At 38.2% G+C, this 17,143-nt stretch overlaps 1 pseudogene; it reads right to left on the bottom strand.

The window, feature by feature from the left end:
- Positions 1-3,556: 3,556 nt before the first annotated feature.
- On the bottom strand, positions 3,557-13,239 carry LOC148590626 (guanine nucleotide exchange factor C9orf72-like; annotated as a pseudogene).
- Positions 13,240-17,143: the final 3,904 nt, after the last annotated feature.

Here is a 17,143-nt window from a genome sequence, read left to right on the forward strand (position 1 = left end):
GTGTGCTGTTCCATGTGTGTTCAGTTTGCCTAAATAATCTATAACCCAATTCTCCTCAACGATGGAAAGTCTTCCTCTCTCCAGGTTTTCTGTTTTGTCTCTGGTCCCTGTAGTTCATGGTGACCATCCTTGGCAGTAAAGACAGAAGCAAATAAGGCATTTAGTAACTCTTCCTTCTCTGTCACCAAGGCCCCCCCCCCCATTCAGCAGCGGACCAACATTTTCCCTAGTCTTCCTCTTGGTGCTGGTGTATTTATAGAAGCCCTTCCTATTGTTCCTGGCACTTCTTGCTACCTCTAATTCCACACGGGCCTTGGCTTTCCTCATTGCATCCCTGCATTCCTTGACAATGTTCCTATATTGTTCCCATCTTAGAATAAACATTTCTTACTTTTAATGAGAAGTTTGTTCGTTCTTTGTGTCAAAGGATAAAGGCTTACATGATTCAGATACTGAACAATAATTCTTTGAAAAATTTCAGCAGAAACTCAAGGCAAAAAGTCTGTATGAGTTTTCTTAGAATACTTTCATTTTCTGAACAAGATTTACAACAGGGCATGCAGATGCATTTAATAATTTACTTCACAATACATTCTGTGCTGACAGAAGTGTAACAAAAGTATTAAGTTTCCAGGATTTAGTCAAAAAGTGAGAGCATATTCAATAAATTAGAGCTTTACTGTTAATAGTGTTAATGTTACGTTTCCAACGGCTATCAAGCTACAGTGATTAATTGCAGCACCACATTTACATCTATTTAGACTTTAACACTATTTCTATGTAAGGTTCAAAACTGTTCATTATAATTTCTCCCACAATTGTGAGCCTAGAGAGTTAAAGGTTATGAATCAGACTTGTAGTTTAATTATAAACCGACTAAAGTGCAGAAGGAAAAGAAAATGCTAGCAAGACAAACAGAATCTAAGCCCAAGCAACTTATGTCAGCATAACTCTGACAAGTGCTCCTGAAAAATTGGTGAAGTCTGTTGTCCAAAAATAATAAAAAAAGAAGTAAAAAAGGCTGGACAAGATGCAGTTACTTACTGAGGTTGAACATTTTCATTCATAAAAAGAGCACATAACTGAGACACAACTGCCTTCCTGCAGGAGCTCTCAATATTTAACAATAAATCTCTCCTTTCTGTGAAAAGTAAAGAATTCTGAATGTGTTAGGAACTGACAGTATTCCATTTAAAAAAACATCATGAATCTGAATTATTGATTTTATATCTCATTTCACGGAAGAGATAGTAAAGACTACCTTGAAAAGAGGAAACTGTCCTCCAAGGACTGCTGTGAATAAGTTCATCAAACAAGCAATAGCAGCTTTTCAAACTGCAAGAGCAGTTCTTTTACAATTAACAACTAGTTATAAGGTTACTCTAAAACATGACACATATTCCTGCCTTCATCCAAAAAAAAGAGAAATACACCGTCATCAAACACAGATGTGTCACCCGTTTCAATACAGCATACATTAACCATGAGCCAAAGTGTCAAAAAACAAAAACAAACAAAAAAACATAGTAATGAAAAGGTTTACGGCATACAAATAGAATACTTAGAATATCACTTTGGTGCTCTGCGGGAAGATTTTAAGGTTTTAACCTGGCCTGCATACAAACTGACAGTGGATAAAACAATAGCAGTTAATAGCCAAAGACTGACAACAGAAGCTGAGAAAAACAAATCTTCTGTGCTTTGAAAGATCTCAATTATGCTACATTACTGAATATTTAATGGTAGACCAACGATCTGTGGCAGAATATCCTGGTTGGCAGTGAACATAACATCTTAAATAAGGTCACAGTTCCATTGTGCTTTGCTGCAATTTATGTTGTTAACAATCAACAATTGCTTGTTAACACTTGCTTGTTAACAGTCAAAGCATGCTCTTCTATTTCAGTTGATATTCCGTCTGATAGCATTTCTTCCTGCTTCTTGCAGATTTCCTTTATTACTATTGCTTCATTATAAATCAGTGATTGTCTGAAATGTGGTATTCACATTGATTTCTTTTACCAGCATGCAAGACTGCAATATTACACATGAATAATGGGTAATTTTAAAATGTCATCAGCATATCACGTTCTTGTACACTAATGTAGAATGGTCCCCCAAAGATGAAGGAATGTAGACCTGGTTTAATCTTCTCAGCTAAAGCCATTATTATGTTAAGATCGCCCTCTGCTGTTAGGTCAAGGTCTATCTTTAAACTCCGAAGAGACTTAAAAGGCCTTTTTCCTTTTTGCCTGCAAGAAAGATGAGAAGAATTTTTGAAGCTGGATTACATCAAAAAGAACATAATTTCCTACAGTCTATTTTCTATTACTTATTCACTTACGTGTCATCCTCTATGCATTTTATTAAAGTTAAGGCTTTTCTGTGAAGGACTAGCAGAAATTGTGCAAGAAAAGTACTCCTCAGAGATAAGCCTGGTTTCAGGTGAAAGATCTGTTAAAAATTACACCAGAAAATTAGCTGTATACAGAAATCAAACTATGGAATATAAAGAAATAGTGTGCAAATGTGACAAACAGGTTCCTAATACGCAAAACAAACAAACTAACATTGGATTCATACATACACATTCTTACTGCTCTAACCGTTCAAAGATAGTATGTTAAGCTGTTTCACATTTCAATTGATATTTGAGTTGTATTTTCCTTTTTAAAATTATCTGAAGTGAATCTCAGGTATCTTTTCCAATGTTGAAATTCCAGACATTGTTGCATAGTAATAGAAAAATGTGCGCTGTTTTTCATAGATAATAAAACTAAGACTAGTAAGTCACCATTATCCCAATTTTCAAATTAAGTTGAAATATTTTCAAAGATATCTGTGCTAGTAACCAGACATTTTAAATGACCATTGTTAGAAGTTTCTCTCTAGCAGTACAGAAAGGAATAGCAGTAGGAATGTAAAAAGGAGCTAGCTGACAAGAAAAAAAACTATTTGCATTGAATTATTTATTGCTAGAGCCCAAAGTACTGATGTTAAGCTCTTCTTCTTTTTGAAAATGAAACCATTTACCTGATCCAGGAAGGCTTTTACTAACGTATTTCGTTTGCAACGAAAGCAAAAAAAACATGTAAGGCAATGCCATGAAGAGACACTACACATTTCTGTACATGAACGGCATTACCATTTATGGTCTGGCAGAAATTAAGTGAACTCCATTGTAGTGAACTATAATGCTGCTATTTTTAAGGGTAACAAAAAACTTCTATGCCTTATTTTTTTGCCATGCAAAATGAACCAAAAACAGAAAAGCCATCAGGCCTTGTCAAATACACTTTGTCCTAATATATTCCTTTTAAAATGAGGCAACAAAATGAACAAAACACTGTTTGAAGTGTCACTGAAAATGAATTTCAGTAACATTTAATGCAGCAAGACTACTGACAGAACCAGGAAAATCCAAAAGATGAAGACCAAGTACCACAGTTGAAGTAGTTTCGTGCAACAGCAAGCCCCAATCCTGTACTTTATTGAAAAGCTTTATACTGATATTCTCTCAACCCATAACAAATAACTTTGAGAGCCGTGACAGCACTTACAAATCGGGTGTGAAACTCTCATCTGTGTGGATAATAGGATCCTGAGACATCTCTTCATCTGAATTAGCTCTCCAAAATGCTGACAACTCAGATCTCATGTATCGTCGTTGCTTATAGATGTGTTCATGACAAGGTGGCATCTGCTTCACTGTATTGACATCTACATCTATATGTGTAGTGGGATATGGAGCATACATTACTTGACGGAAGGGCAACACAAAGCTTCCTGTTGCATCCTGTTATCGTGAAAAAAAATAGTCACTCTTCTGAAAAAACAAAGCTATAGTGAAATCAAACAACATTAAAACATCATTCCTACAGTTTAAATGACATTTGTTTAGACATATTTCACTTGACAAAACTGGTGACAGTAAGCCCAGTAAAACGTCCTAGAGTAATGGATGATTCCCTTTAGGTAATGATGAGAAAACAGGTCTTGAGTTAATTTGTTTATTTCATTTCATTATTACATGACCCGCTTCTTGATTCCATTAAGAATTCAGTATTATACTTATCTGACATATTTAGGCTAATGTGACAGACTTACCAAAGCAAGGAGCACTACTTTTCTATATATCTGCACTCATTGTTACAGTCCTTTTAAAATGCTTGGAAACTATAGGATTGGGTTTTGCTATAATACAAAACCAGTGCATGTTAGAATCTAAGCTACCTCAAGCAGGAAAAAGAAAATTATTATTGCACCCCAGATATATATTTCTTTTTCAGGAAAAAGAAATATGTAACTCGTAGAAAAGACAGTTTGTAATTTTAACATACAGATAGTGAAAGGGATACCTTTAGCACTAGGAAACAATGAATGAAAGACAATAAATTTCTCTAGGCAAGAATGTAAAAATGTCACATATTAGATACGCATACACATATACACAAGCTGGGTAATGATCTTAAGCTATTGCATAATAAAATTTGCCTAATGGACTTACTTTGAGTAATCCTTGAACAAAAAGTCCTGAGTCATACTTGAAAGATGATTCATTTCTACAGAGTCTGGAACATTTCCGTTCTGATGGCGTAAGAAACAGACACAATGTTCTCACAATCTGCATTTTAAAAACAGTTTTGTAAAGACAAGAAAAATTAAAGACTAAGTTGATCCTGAAAAACAATTTTTGACTAGAACATACTACATATTTCAAATGCTAATTTTTTTAGAAGACCCAGAAATAAAATGGGAGAGTAGTAACACACTTAAATTATAAAGACATAAGCCGTATTATCCCAATTTCCTATTAAATGAGTAAAACTCTACACCTTTTGCCAAAACTCTCTTAGCCAACTACATAGGGCAAATCACTTTTGCTGTGTCTTCCTATTACTTAAAAATGAGTTACTATGATTACTTTTCTGGCTCATTTAGGCTTGTTAATTGCTGCATACTGAAACACTAGCTATTCTCTCCAATAGACAAAGTTATTTTTTTAAACAATAAACATCCATGCTTATTATGTTTCCTCAATGTTATTTCCTTAAGATCTCTATCAAAAGTAAAAAATGTTTTTCATTAACCTTTTGCATACACCTATCCTGCAACAACTAAAAGTAATCTTCAAATATTAGCACATATTCCATGGTACTAATCTTAACTACAGTCTCAAACTGTAATTTCTTATCTATCTGTGTTTGGGAAGGCCCTATCCTTGCTCAGTATCTGTAACACCACCAATGCCATGCTACTTTCTGACAGAATCTATTTGATGCTTTGCAACAGGTATTTTAGTTATAAAGCAAGCTAGAGAAAGCATTTTCTTTAGAATAGATGTACCATGACAAAATGAGCACAAGAACACAGTAACAGCAAGGACTTGTATAGAATTTATATCTATATCAATGTATATCTATCTATTGATTTATATCAAATACCAATATTGCCCTGGATATATATTGAAACTCACATTGTTCCAGACTTTTTTTTTTCTCTCAAACATCTAGCTTATCAATATACATTTTTAAAAACTGTCCTAACTATTTAAGCCTTTAATATCTAATATCCCTGGAACAATACTTACTAATTATATTTAGCAAATTTCATCTAAGAATTGATCATTTTCTTTTCTCCAGTTATCTGTATCTCATGAACAGAACGTCAAGTGTTAGTATGCGTTTGATTGGGAGTAGTTTATCATCACTCTCAATACACACAAAACAGCTTCTTTCTTTCACATTTTTTAAAAATATCACAAAGTACTTATTTTAAAACAGGTTTACTCAAGAAGACCTTTTCTTTTCTAAACTTTTAAAAAAGGAATATATTGCAGAGTAGCTAATATACAGTTACTTACCAAATCTATAACATATTCAATAGGCCTAGTATTCTTTTTATTTTATGTTGAAGCAATACACACAGATACATTCACATATTTATCAAAAAAACACAAAAGTGAGAATTTCTGTAAATGCAAAGTCTTATGCTTACAAAATAAACTAGAACTGAACGATCAGTACACCATAATTAAAAAAACATGATCGGAGAGAAAACTCCAATATAGAAAAATATTTTCTGTCAGGAAATGAATTTATTTGACCATACTGCTTCTCCACATGTATACTCCAGGAGCCATGTCACGGTCTAAGAACATGAAAATATTGTTACTACTCTGCAGAGAAAATACTCTGAGTAGTACCAGTGTCCTCATTAAACGTAATAGTATCTAATACCTGAAGGCTCTAGGATCGTATGTTTTTATAAAGCCCTTCTTTCCATTCCCACCTGCAGGGATATTCTGAATCAAACAGGCTTTAACATTAGAAGATTAAAGAGTGAAAGCAGAGAGGCAATTTAGTTAGTGACTTCCATTTACTTTTTAAAAAATAAAATCCATGATTTGTCTGTGCATATTTTGATTCAAGATTAACTTTGGTGAATTTATTAGAAAAGATGGAATAATAGTCTAATTAAGTCCTCCTGGGTGGAGGGAAACCCTCCTGGGTGAAAGGCTGATATACTGCCATATGCCATAAATAGATAAGATTTTAGAAATATTTCAGTGGACTACCAACACAGATATATATCTTCCAGAAATTATTTTCAATTTATTTGAAACTAGCTTTATATGTAATCAGAAAGCTGTGTATAAAATTTGAGCTGGAAAACACTGAATAAAAAAAAAATCTTCCTTTAATTTTTCTTTTAAACACTTAGTAAATTTTAAAAAAGCATCAAAACTTCCCATATTTGTACAAAAAACATTACAAGAAAAAACAGAAAAGATAACAAATACTTAACCTGAACCAATATGAAATCAACAGATTTAGAAGAAAGTTAAAAAGTATTAATAAAATGGAGAAAAGGGTGACTATAAAAAGGTAGTAATTTTATTGTTCCAAAATGACAGCCTCCAACGGTGAGTTCTGGATCATAGTGGTATATGTACATTTTACTATTCTCTACCAAGAAGTGCAGCTAATGCTGCCTGTTGTTTCTAGCCCTGGAAAGTTGCTAACATTAGGTCAGTTTTACACATGCTACAGCAAGTATGTTGAAATATGGTGTTTTTCTTGCAGTTTTAGGGGTCTACATTTGTGTTTTGCATCTCTTTGGCTCTTCTGAAAAGTTGAGTCAACTTAATTTAAGGATCTAAGTCTGCAGTTATTTACAAATTAATTTCAAATAGATTGCAGACATAGGTATGCAAATATCTTGAAACTGATGGTACAGATGAAGATCCTAATAAGCTGCACATTCTGAGGAGTGTGTTTATAACTACAGTTGTGTATCTGTTTCATGAAACACAAGCAGTTCATGATGCAGAAGTATGTATTCCCCAGCACAGTAAAATTATGCAGATATCCATTTCTTAAAGTACACGGACAACACCTGTTGACCTGAGCTATGCAAGTCACACCAGAATGGTTCAATTCATATTTATAGCTAACAAACCTGATCTTAAAATCTCCAATTCATCCACTATTCCCTTATGAACAATATGAATAAAATTAAATATATTGCCTTGCTTAAAGTTGCCAGAAAACAACTTATAAGCCACTTTTCAAGCAGAATTGATAACTGTTAGAGTAATTAACTGAAGACAATTCCATAATGATATTCTCTCTCTCTTCAACCTCAGGTACATCTATAGGCAAATGACACATTCACACTCTTAACAATGACCATTCCAGTTGGTTTGTTCAGAAGTGCATTACCTTATTCACTTTTTCTGCACTGCTTCCTAGAAAGTACAGAACAACCACAGGTCTGCAAATGTGAACTAATTGCACTGCAAATAAAAACAGAACAGGTTAATACCTTTATAAATACTTTTAAAATATAATCATCACCATGATTCCACAGAATTAAGTCCCCAGTATAACTTTCAGATTTTAGCAACACTTACAGTTTTAGTCCAATTGATAGAAAAACTGGCAGACAAAATCTCCAAATATCACTTGGGTGCTAACCCAAACTGTCTCTGTATCGTAACTGTAGTATACCATCTACACCACTTCACCACCACTACAAAATAATTCACCTAAAATAGCAGAAGACATTAATAATAAAGGATTTGAAAGAATTTTGAAAGATGATTTATTTGATGGTTCTCATTTTCGAAAACTTTGTGTCAGATACCAGTTTTGGGACACTTGGTAGATGGACTGCCCTACTCTTGTTAACTACATGGACAAGAACACTTCACAGGTATGAGATCCTTGATATACAGTGACACACTGGGAATTAGAGAGTGTTGTCTTGTGATTTGCCAGCAGCACTGCTCTGATTTAGTCACTCCTCAGTTTGGCAGCTGCTACAAGTTTATCTGCACTCATCCTCACAACTCTTAGCCTGTTCTTAACAGACTTCTGTTGATGTTTTGTCGTCACCTTTGTCATCACTTTTCTTACCTACCACACGGTATCAAAAGTCTGGTTATCTTTGTAATTAGAAAGCTTTTTTCCGACATCTGTGAATAAGTATTAGAATTGAGCAACTGTTTGGATACTGTTTAAGCAGTTCTAATAAACACTTCTAAAATGGTTAGGATTATAACAGCTATGCTGAGACTCTCCTACAGGTGAAAGTCCTACAGGTGGACTTTATAGTGGGCCTACTACTCTTTACCTTACCAAATATTTTTAAAATAGATTCAAGGTGTGCAGATGAATTTCTTACTTTGTGCGATCCAATTTTTAGTCAGCAAAATAAGGAAATCCATTCCAACACTATATTAGATTGAGAGCACACCCAGAGGACTTGATAAGGTCTACTACCCTCTGAAAAACAGCATCAAGTAGAGCAGCACAGGAAGCTTAACTGAATCTTTATCCTTCAATACACAGAGTTCATCAGATCATTCATGTCACTTCTGCTCAATAATCTTGCCACTGATTGTACAACTGCTGCATAAAACTGTACGACCTTGATACTATTAGCAGTAATTTTTTAAAAAGTTATAAAAGCAGGAAAAGGGGGTACACAGAAAATCACATAACGCAGAAGTATGCTCCTGATCACTGTAGAGATACACAGCTATAACATATGCAGTGACTCTGACTTAGGAGGACTACTGTGCAACACTGCACATCTCACTGCTCTTTATTTGGATGTTGTCAGCAGCATGTCAGAGTAATAGATATGTTTCAAGCAGGGTCCTTGATGTTAGGACCCTTTAGGCAAATGGCCAAGTTATTCTGCTTCTTGAAAATTTTATCTGTGAAAGAGAAGTAGCATCAAGGCAGCCATTACTGATAGAAGAGTAACTTATCATCATAGAATCAGTGACTCTAGTTGTTTACAACAATCCATCTAACAACATTCGTCATATTATTTTATAAAGAGTGATAGCCTTAAAGAATTAAAAACACAAAGAGAACCCAATTTTTCTATAAAAGTAAATACTATGTGTCAATAATTTGTAAATTTAACACATGAATTTGTGCAGTACTGAAAGAATATGTCACACTGTATAAACAGATTATAGATTATTTGAAGTTAAGCAGTACAGAAATTAATGAAATTGTAAGGGTGATATTCTAAAATAACATGATCTAAAAATCGATGAAATACTATTCCCACAGAATACTGTTTCTCTGAAGTGCAATTATTTCTGGTTTTACATTAAAAATACAATAAAAGTCAAATACATGTCTTTTTCCATTCTTACAAATAAATCTAATCACACACTCACATGCATACATATTTATAAATATACACACACACAAGTCTATGTCATTTTGCTATCAAAACTGAATTTCATACTTGAGGAGAAAGCCTTCATGACAACTATCCCCAATGTCATCGTCATTTAGCACAGTATCACTTACCTGAAACGCAAATAAACATAAACAAAGGTTACACAAGGATATGTGCCAATTTTAAATAACTACTTTTTGTTTTGAACACAGGTGCTTGCTCTTCAGGAACTCTCTCTTTAGGATCTGCTTAAACTAAAGTTTTAACATTGCCAGAAAACCAAAAGCGTAAAAAGGCCTCAGTCTTTGGCCAAAGAATACTGAACAAGTCACTGATGATTAAACTTGTTTCTCCAACTTGACAGTCAGATTGCACCCAAGAGGTTTTTCTAATGCCTTCTCCAGATTACCTTAAATTAGTTCAAGTCAAATCACTTCTATTTCTTTCATGAGAATGATAAACCACACTGAAACGGTTATCAACATTAAACCCAATTACATCTTCACTTGTTTTGTTTTGTGTGAACAGCCTCTCTCCCGTTCTTTTAAAAATGGTATCACTGGTAGCTAATTTTACTAAGTGCTGAGCAAAACTTCACTAAGTGGAACGTTATTTTTTGTTGTTGTTGAGAGCTTCAAATGAGAACATCACTTTATTACTCAGAATGCAATAAATACAAGGACTTACATCTATTTCTTCTGAAACACTGTGTGATTTCATAGACGAAAGGAGTTCCATTACAGGAATAACTTCTCCTGTCAGCATCGGAATGATACTGTGGCCCTGTGGAATAAATAACATGTTTGAAGTTAAAGCATGCAGTACAGGAAGTTGCCAGGGAGACACTCAGGCAAAACATCTTAAGTTTCTATTATTTGCAAGTGCGGTGTATGAGTTAATACACAAAACTTCAACAGCAATTGTAAATTGGAAACACGCAATTCACTTTTTAACCAGACATGTAAAATGCGTTCCCGGGGTCCTAGGCTGATTCACCAGATCAGTTTGATCAACCTACTCAGAAAACATTTATAATGATACAATTTATTCACACCATATTACATGCAAGTACTGTATTCAAACTATAATGTTTTCACAGTGACAGGGCAACAGTATCAGGCTTACTAGTTATTAACATGGTGCCTTATTTCTCTTGCTTCACACACACACAAAAGCCACATTTTCCTACTTACTCTTTCAGAAACCTCACAGTCTCACACATTAGATCTACAAGCACATTCTAACACAACAGATTCCATACATCTCTGTAACCTGAAAAGGTAATGACCTATTGAAAAACTACTCTTAACAGGAGAAAGCATATATCTGTGGAAGCTACTACCTTTAGGGAAACTGAACTACACATAAAACACTTCCCTCTTCTGAAATACAACATTCTTCATAGACTTTCCTTTTACACATAAAGTGACGCAATGTATTTGTTTTTTCACAGCTCCCACCATCCTATCTTCAGTAGTTGGCCTCATGTGTATGGCAGGTCATCAGCCAGTCCAAAGTATCTTCCTGAATCCCAGAAATGAGAAGTGGCACCAAGTGCTACAGTCACGAGATCCAGTCGATTAATTTTGTCATGTTGTGCCATATTCATCAACCAGCCTGTCTTACCTGATCCTCCATTCTCTCCGTGCCTTCCAAGGCAATCTTCTGGAAATGTTCTTGCCTCTCCTGAGCAAGAAAGCAGTTAAATATAAAAGCTTTGGTATTTCTCTATAAACGCATGCACACAACAGTCAAAGGCCAAATTTCTTCCCTTCAGAAACATGCTTCTTAGATTCAAACTTTGATGTTCAAGTCTTTTTCTTTTACAGAGTTGACACTGCTAGGAATGAAGTCACTTCAAAGTGATCAGTGCTCCCTGTTCCACTTCCCACCAAACCTCTTACACATAGCAGGAGTAGCAGGAAAGTGAGAGAATGATGTCAGTAACAACAGATTAGTAGTTCTTTTGTTACAGACCAAGAAAATGACAAATGATCAAAAGATTAAAGTTCAGAATTCTGTTTTATATACTTTTATTTTCAAATGATTAACATACACAGGGATGACTCCCACAGAAACAGGAGAAAATGATATCTCTAGGATAAGGAAAGACATTGGTTTGGACAGGGGAGGAAAGACAGGATTATTTTCACATCTTCAGACACTGACAAGACTTCAAAACATGCCTTCTGTTTTAAAGAACCAGAAGTCAAGTCCAGGAGACACAAAACCTCACAGCATATAAAACACCACTGTAGAAGAGATTGGACTAGGCTTTCCAAACACACTCACCAGCAGCTCAGTAGCAAACAACATTCAAAATGTAATTGAACAATATTGAATTATTATTCACAATAAAAGCTTAAATAACTGAAAGGCCATTTCTACAGTAGATTGAAAAAGAGGGAAGCTGTAGTTAACAACGATGCACAAAGCTTTATCTGAACTTCCCTATTCCACACAGAAAGTCTGTAAAGAGAGACCTAAATGACTGGGAAATTAAGTAAGAGCATGAGCATTTCTTTATGTCAAAAGTACTAACGTATAGAGAGCAACTGACTTTATTATTAGACCATCACGTGTTTTTAATGAAAGACTGATTCTCCCACAGCTTAATACTCTGGTGAGTTCTCTTGCAAAAACTGCTTGCCAATATCTTTTTGGGGAAATAATGCAGTGACTACTGTATACAATAGCAGTAACGTGAAATCCTTCCAAGAGTTTCCTTTTTTGGACACAAAGTGTGAAAACAATTATCTGAAACATAGTAATTTTCCAATTCTACTGAATACGAATACTTTATTTAGCACATTTTGTAGTACTAATTTTTATTAGATTCAGGGAGATGAAAGACAATGCATAGGACACCTTTTTTAACTAGAAACTGGCATATGCTCATACAATGCCCTATGTAACAACAATTCACATGACTGAAAATCCAGCTTTGAATTTGCTGACATATGGATTTCTTACTTCTAGAGAGATCACTTTCCTTCGAGTTTTTGTCTGGGTATGACACAGCCTCATATTTTGCTAGTGCCCAAAACAACTAAGACAACTGTTTTTAGCAATGAAAAGCAAACCTACCTTGTGCATCCATATTCTTCCTTTCCTTATAATATGTGTTAACCTATCCACACACACCCTGTGAAGAGGCAGGTAGAAGCCAAGGTCACTTTGTGGAAGTATAATGGACAGTCCATAGGTGCTTCTGTCTCCATTCCAGTTTCCATCGAAGATTAATGACACAATGATTACTCTTTTCTCTGCCAAAACGAAAAACTTCACATCTATTGCACCGCTTTCTGCATTCCGAAGTATCTCTCCATTTAGTGTGTGATTTGCAAGAAAAGTTCTTTCACCATCGCTGAGGAGAACTTGTTTGGTCTTTGGGGCCCAAATGTGTCGCACTCTGGGACCAAGAATATTGTCCCAGTAAGCAAAAGTGGCAGCTAACAAAGGAGACTCTCCATTCAAACAGATCTCTGTTTTGGCAACTGCAGGTGAGGGCGGTGGGCAAAGAGTTGACATACCTATTTCTTCTCAACCATATCCTTAAAATGCTTACATTGCCTAAAAAACAAAGTTTTAGCAGAAAAATAAATAAGAACCACATACATTATTTTCTCTCTCTCTTTTTTTTTTTTTTGCTTTCAAATAAGATTTCACCACATCCACAGCTCTGGCTTCCACTTTTAGGATTCCGTTCTAGCCTTCATGCAAGAAGCAAGTTTACATGCATACTCTCTACATAACAAAGTGGCATGATTCACAAATTTTAGTCAATCACTCGGATATTCTTTAGCAGCTCTAAAAAGCTTATTACGATGAACCTGCAACACATTCAAGTAGTGTAGAAGAAAAGACACATGAGAAGCATTTCCTTTACTTTAAAGTAATATACATGCATGCCCTGGCCATTTCCAAAGACCCTACATCTTCTCAATTTTGATGAGGTTGCAAGAGGTAACAGGAAGTTCCACCTCGACAAAAAACGGCATGCTGCTCACAGCAATAGCTTCAGGACCCAAATATATTACACCAAGAACCCAGATATATTAGATCAGGAGTTATTCTAAAAATCTCAACGCAGGATAGACAAATAAAACACCGAAATGCATTTATCCTGGCTAAACTTGGAGACATTAAACCTCGTTGTTCCTTTTTAAAATGTCTGCACCTTGATTGCTGCACGCTATAGAAGAGAATGGAAAAAAGGGCAAAATGAAGAAGTGATACTGATCCTACTTGATATATCTGTTTTTTTCATGAGACCTTTTTTGTTTTGTTTTTGATACATATATCTATGTGTTTTCAGGTCCCAACTAAAACTGTGCAACTGTTTCCCCCTAGGGCAGAAAAGCACCTGCTCCCTTGTTTTTTTCTTAGGCCTCATCTAACAGCGCTAGGCGACCTTCCTATATAGCCTATGACAGGCTGCGCCGGCAGAAGAAAACCACGCACACAGGCTCAAAATGCAACGTCACCGTTTCAGGGGAAGCCGAAACAGACACATCCCTGCGCCCTCCCTTCGTTCCCGGCTGAAAACTGAGCCGCCCCCCTCCAACCCGCCACCTCGTAAAAGGGCAGCACCGGGACAGGACGCGGCCCCCGCCTTACTCACCCGCGGAACCGCCACAACGGCCGCCCCCTGTGCGGCGCCGCGCGCATGCGCATGCGCATGCGCGTGCTCCTCCCCCGCCCCCGCCCCCGCCCCCGCCCCCGCCCCCGCGAGCGGCCCCGGCCTCCCTGCCGCGCATGCGCGCTCGCCGCCAGGAAGCACCCGAGCGCAGCAGCCCGAGGGGAAAATGGCGGGGGGAGAGCGCGGTGCGGGGGAGGAGTGCTCGGGCAGCCGCTCTGGTCCGTGCTATCCCCAAAGGGCTTATTTTTAATAAAATAAACTGCCTCTGCCCTACTGCCGCAGCTTTAACACTCTCACGGAAAGCTTTCATGGGATTGCTGCTTGAAACGGCTGTGCATGTTCTGCTGCTCGGGTGCTTTAAAACGAGAAGTAGTTCTGGCCGATTTGCACGTTGGCTGCGTTTGGTTCAGAAAGCTGCTTTGCCAGCTGCTAGTCACCTGCGTCCTCTTCATACTCCAAGGCGGAATCCAACCTGGAGGACTTGTCAGCACCGGGGATGTTTCCATCCCAAGTTCCTGTTTCTGGGTCCATTACCTGCATCCCCCCCTCCCGCGCTACGGCTTTTTATTTTTTATTTTATTTTCAGCTGGGAATGGGGTTCTCACATCTCCCTCCCCTTGTTACCACTTCTGAGGAGACCTTGGCTCAATCAGCTTCAATGAGAAAAAACTGTCTCCAGGACTCAGTTCCTCAGAGCTGCTTGCAGACACTAGGTATTTTACTGTTTTCTAGCAAAAGAAGGTCTGGAGGGTTGGAGTGCACCTGGCATGCAGTGTAAGTGGAGAAAGTCCAAAGAAACACATGAATGGAAGGAGCCTTAGGTTTCCTGCTGCTCTGGAACCATGTGTAGTTTTTATAGTTTACAGCCAACATGAGTTTTTACCACTGTGGAAACACTGTCTTGGAAAAACCTAATTTCACAGTGATAAAAACTCATTTTCTGGTCAGGTCAGAGAGCAACAGAACTACTACACATGGTAAAAGAGAGGGAGTGGAAGTGTTTTCTTGGGATATAAGGAGCAGGGACTCTCCATAGCAGTGCAGATTTCTGAAATGGGTTAATGAAATAAGTGGGTTAATGAAATAAATAAAGCCAGATTAAGTTCTACAGAAAGCAAATCTTGCATTTCTGTATCCCCAGCTGTTCATTCTTCCAGGGAGAAATTGAGACTTTCTGAAGTAGCTCTGGTTTGTGCAACGTAAGCTGCATTCATGTTAAGAACAGTGAAGTATCATAGAATCATAGAATGCTTAGGGTTGGAAGGGACCTCTAGAGATCATCTAGTCCAACCCCCCTGCACACGCAGGGTCACCTAGAGCATGTGGCACAGGACTGCATCCAAGCGGGTTTTGAAGATCTCCAGAGAAGGAGACTCCACAACCTCTCTGGGCAGCCTGTTCCAGTGCTCTGTCACCCTCACTGTTAAGAATTTTTTCCTTAAGTTCCTATGAAATTTTTGGTGTTTCAGTTTCCGGCCATTTCCTCTAGTCCTATCAGTGGCCACCAGTGAAAAGAGACCATCACCGTCCTCTGCACTCCCTCCCTTGAGGTATTTGTAGACACTGATTAGATCCCCTCTCAGCCTTCTCTTCTCCTGGCTGAACAGGGCCCAGCTCCCTCACTCTCTCCTCATAGGGCAGATGTTCCAGGCCCCTGATCATCCTTGTGGCCCTGTGCTGGACTCTCTCCAGAAGCTCCACATCCCTCTTGTACTGTGGAGCCCAGAACTGGACACAGTACTCCAGATGTGGCCTCACCAGGGCTGAATAGAGGGGCAGGATCACCTCCCTCGACCTGCTGGAGACGCTCTTCTTAATGCAGCCCAGGATTCCATTGGCCTTCTTGGCCACGAGGGCACACTGCTGCCTCATGGTCAACTTATCATCCACCATGACACCCAGGTCTTTCTCCGCAGAGCTGCTCTCCAGAAGGTCGGTCCCCAGCCTGTACTGGTGTCGGGGGTTATTCCTCCCCAGGTGCAGGACCTTGCACTTGGCCTTGTTGAATTGCATGAGGTTTTCCACCGCCCAGTTGTCCAGTCTGTCCAGGTCCCTCTGGATGGCAGCACAGCCCCCTGGGGTATCGGCTACTCCTCCCAGTTTCGTGTCATCAGCAAACTTGCTGAGGGAGCACTCTGTGCCTTCATCCAGGTCATTGATGAATAAATTGAACAGGACTGGACCAAGGACTGACCCCTGGGGGACCCCGCTAGCTACAGGCCTCCAACTAGACTCTGCACTGCTGATCACCACTCTCTGGGCCCTCCCATCCAGCCAGTTCCTAATCCACCTCACTGTCCACTCATCTATCCCACACTTCTGGAGCTTGCCCAGGAGGATGTTGTGAGGGACGGTGTCAAAAGCCTTGGTGAAGTCGAGATAGACGACATCCACTGCTCTCCCCTCGTCTATCCAGCCGGTCATTCTATCATAGAAGGCTGGACCAGAAATGGGCCGGGTCTGGGCATTGCTGTGAACCCCAGGGGCCTGAAGGCATTAGAGATATGGCAAATGGATGTAACACATGTTCCGGAGTCTGCTCGACTTAAGTATGTGCATGTGTCTATTGATACTTACTTGCATGTAATATGGGCAACTGCTCAGCCTGGGGAAAGAGCCCTCCATGTGAAAAAACATCTCACCGCTTGCTTTGCAGTGTTAGGAGTCCCAGAAATGATTAAGACGGACAATGGCCCGGCATATGCCAGTGACAGTGTCCGTCAGCTTTGCAAAAAATGGGGCATTAAGCATGTCAGGGGAATCTCAAATTCGCCCACCGGCCAGGCCATGGTA

Source organism: Tinamus guttatus, unplaced genomic scaffold (genome assembly GCF_059628265.1).
Source record: "Tinamus guttatus ecotype Peru unplaced genomic scaffold, ASM5962826v1 Tinamus_guttatus_pri_ptg001200l, whole genome shotgun sequence".
NCBI classification, from domain to species: domain Eukaryota; kingdom Metazoa; phylum Chordata; class Aves; order Tinamiformes; family Tinamidae; genus Tinamus; species Tinamus guttatus.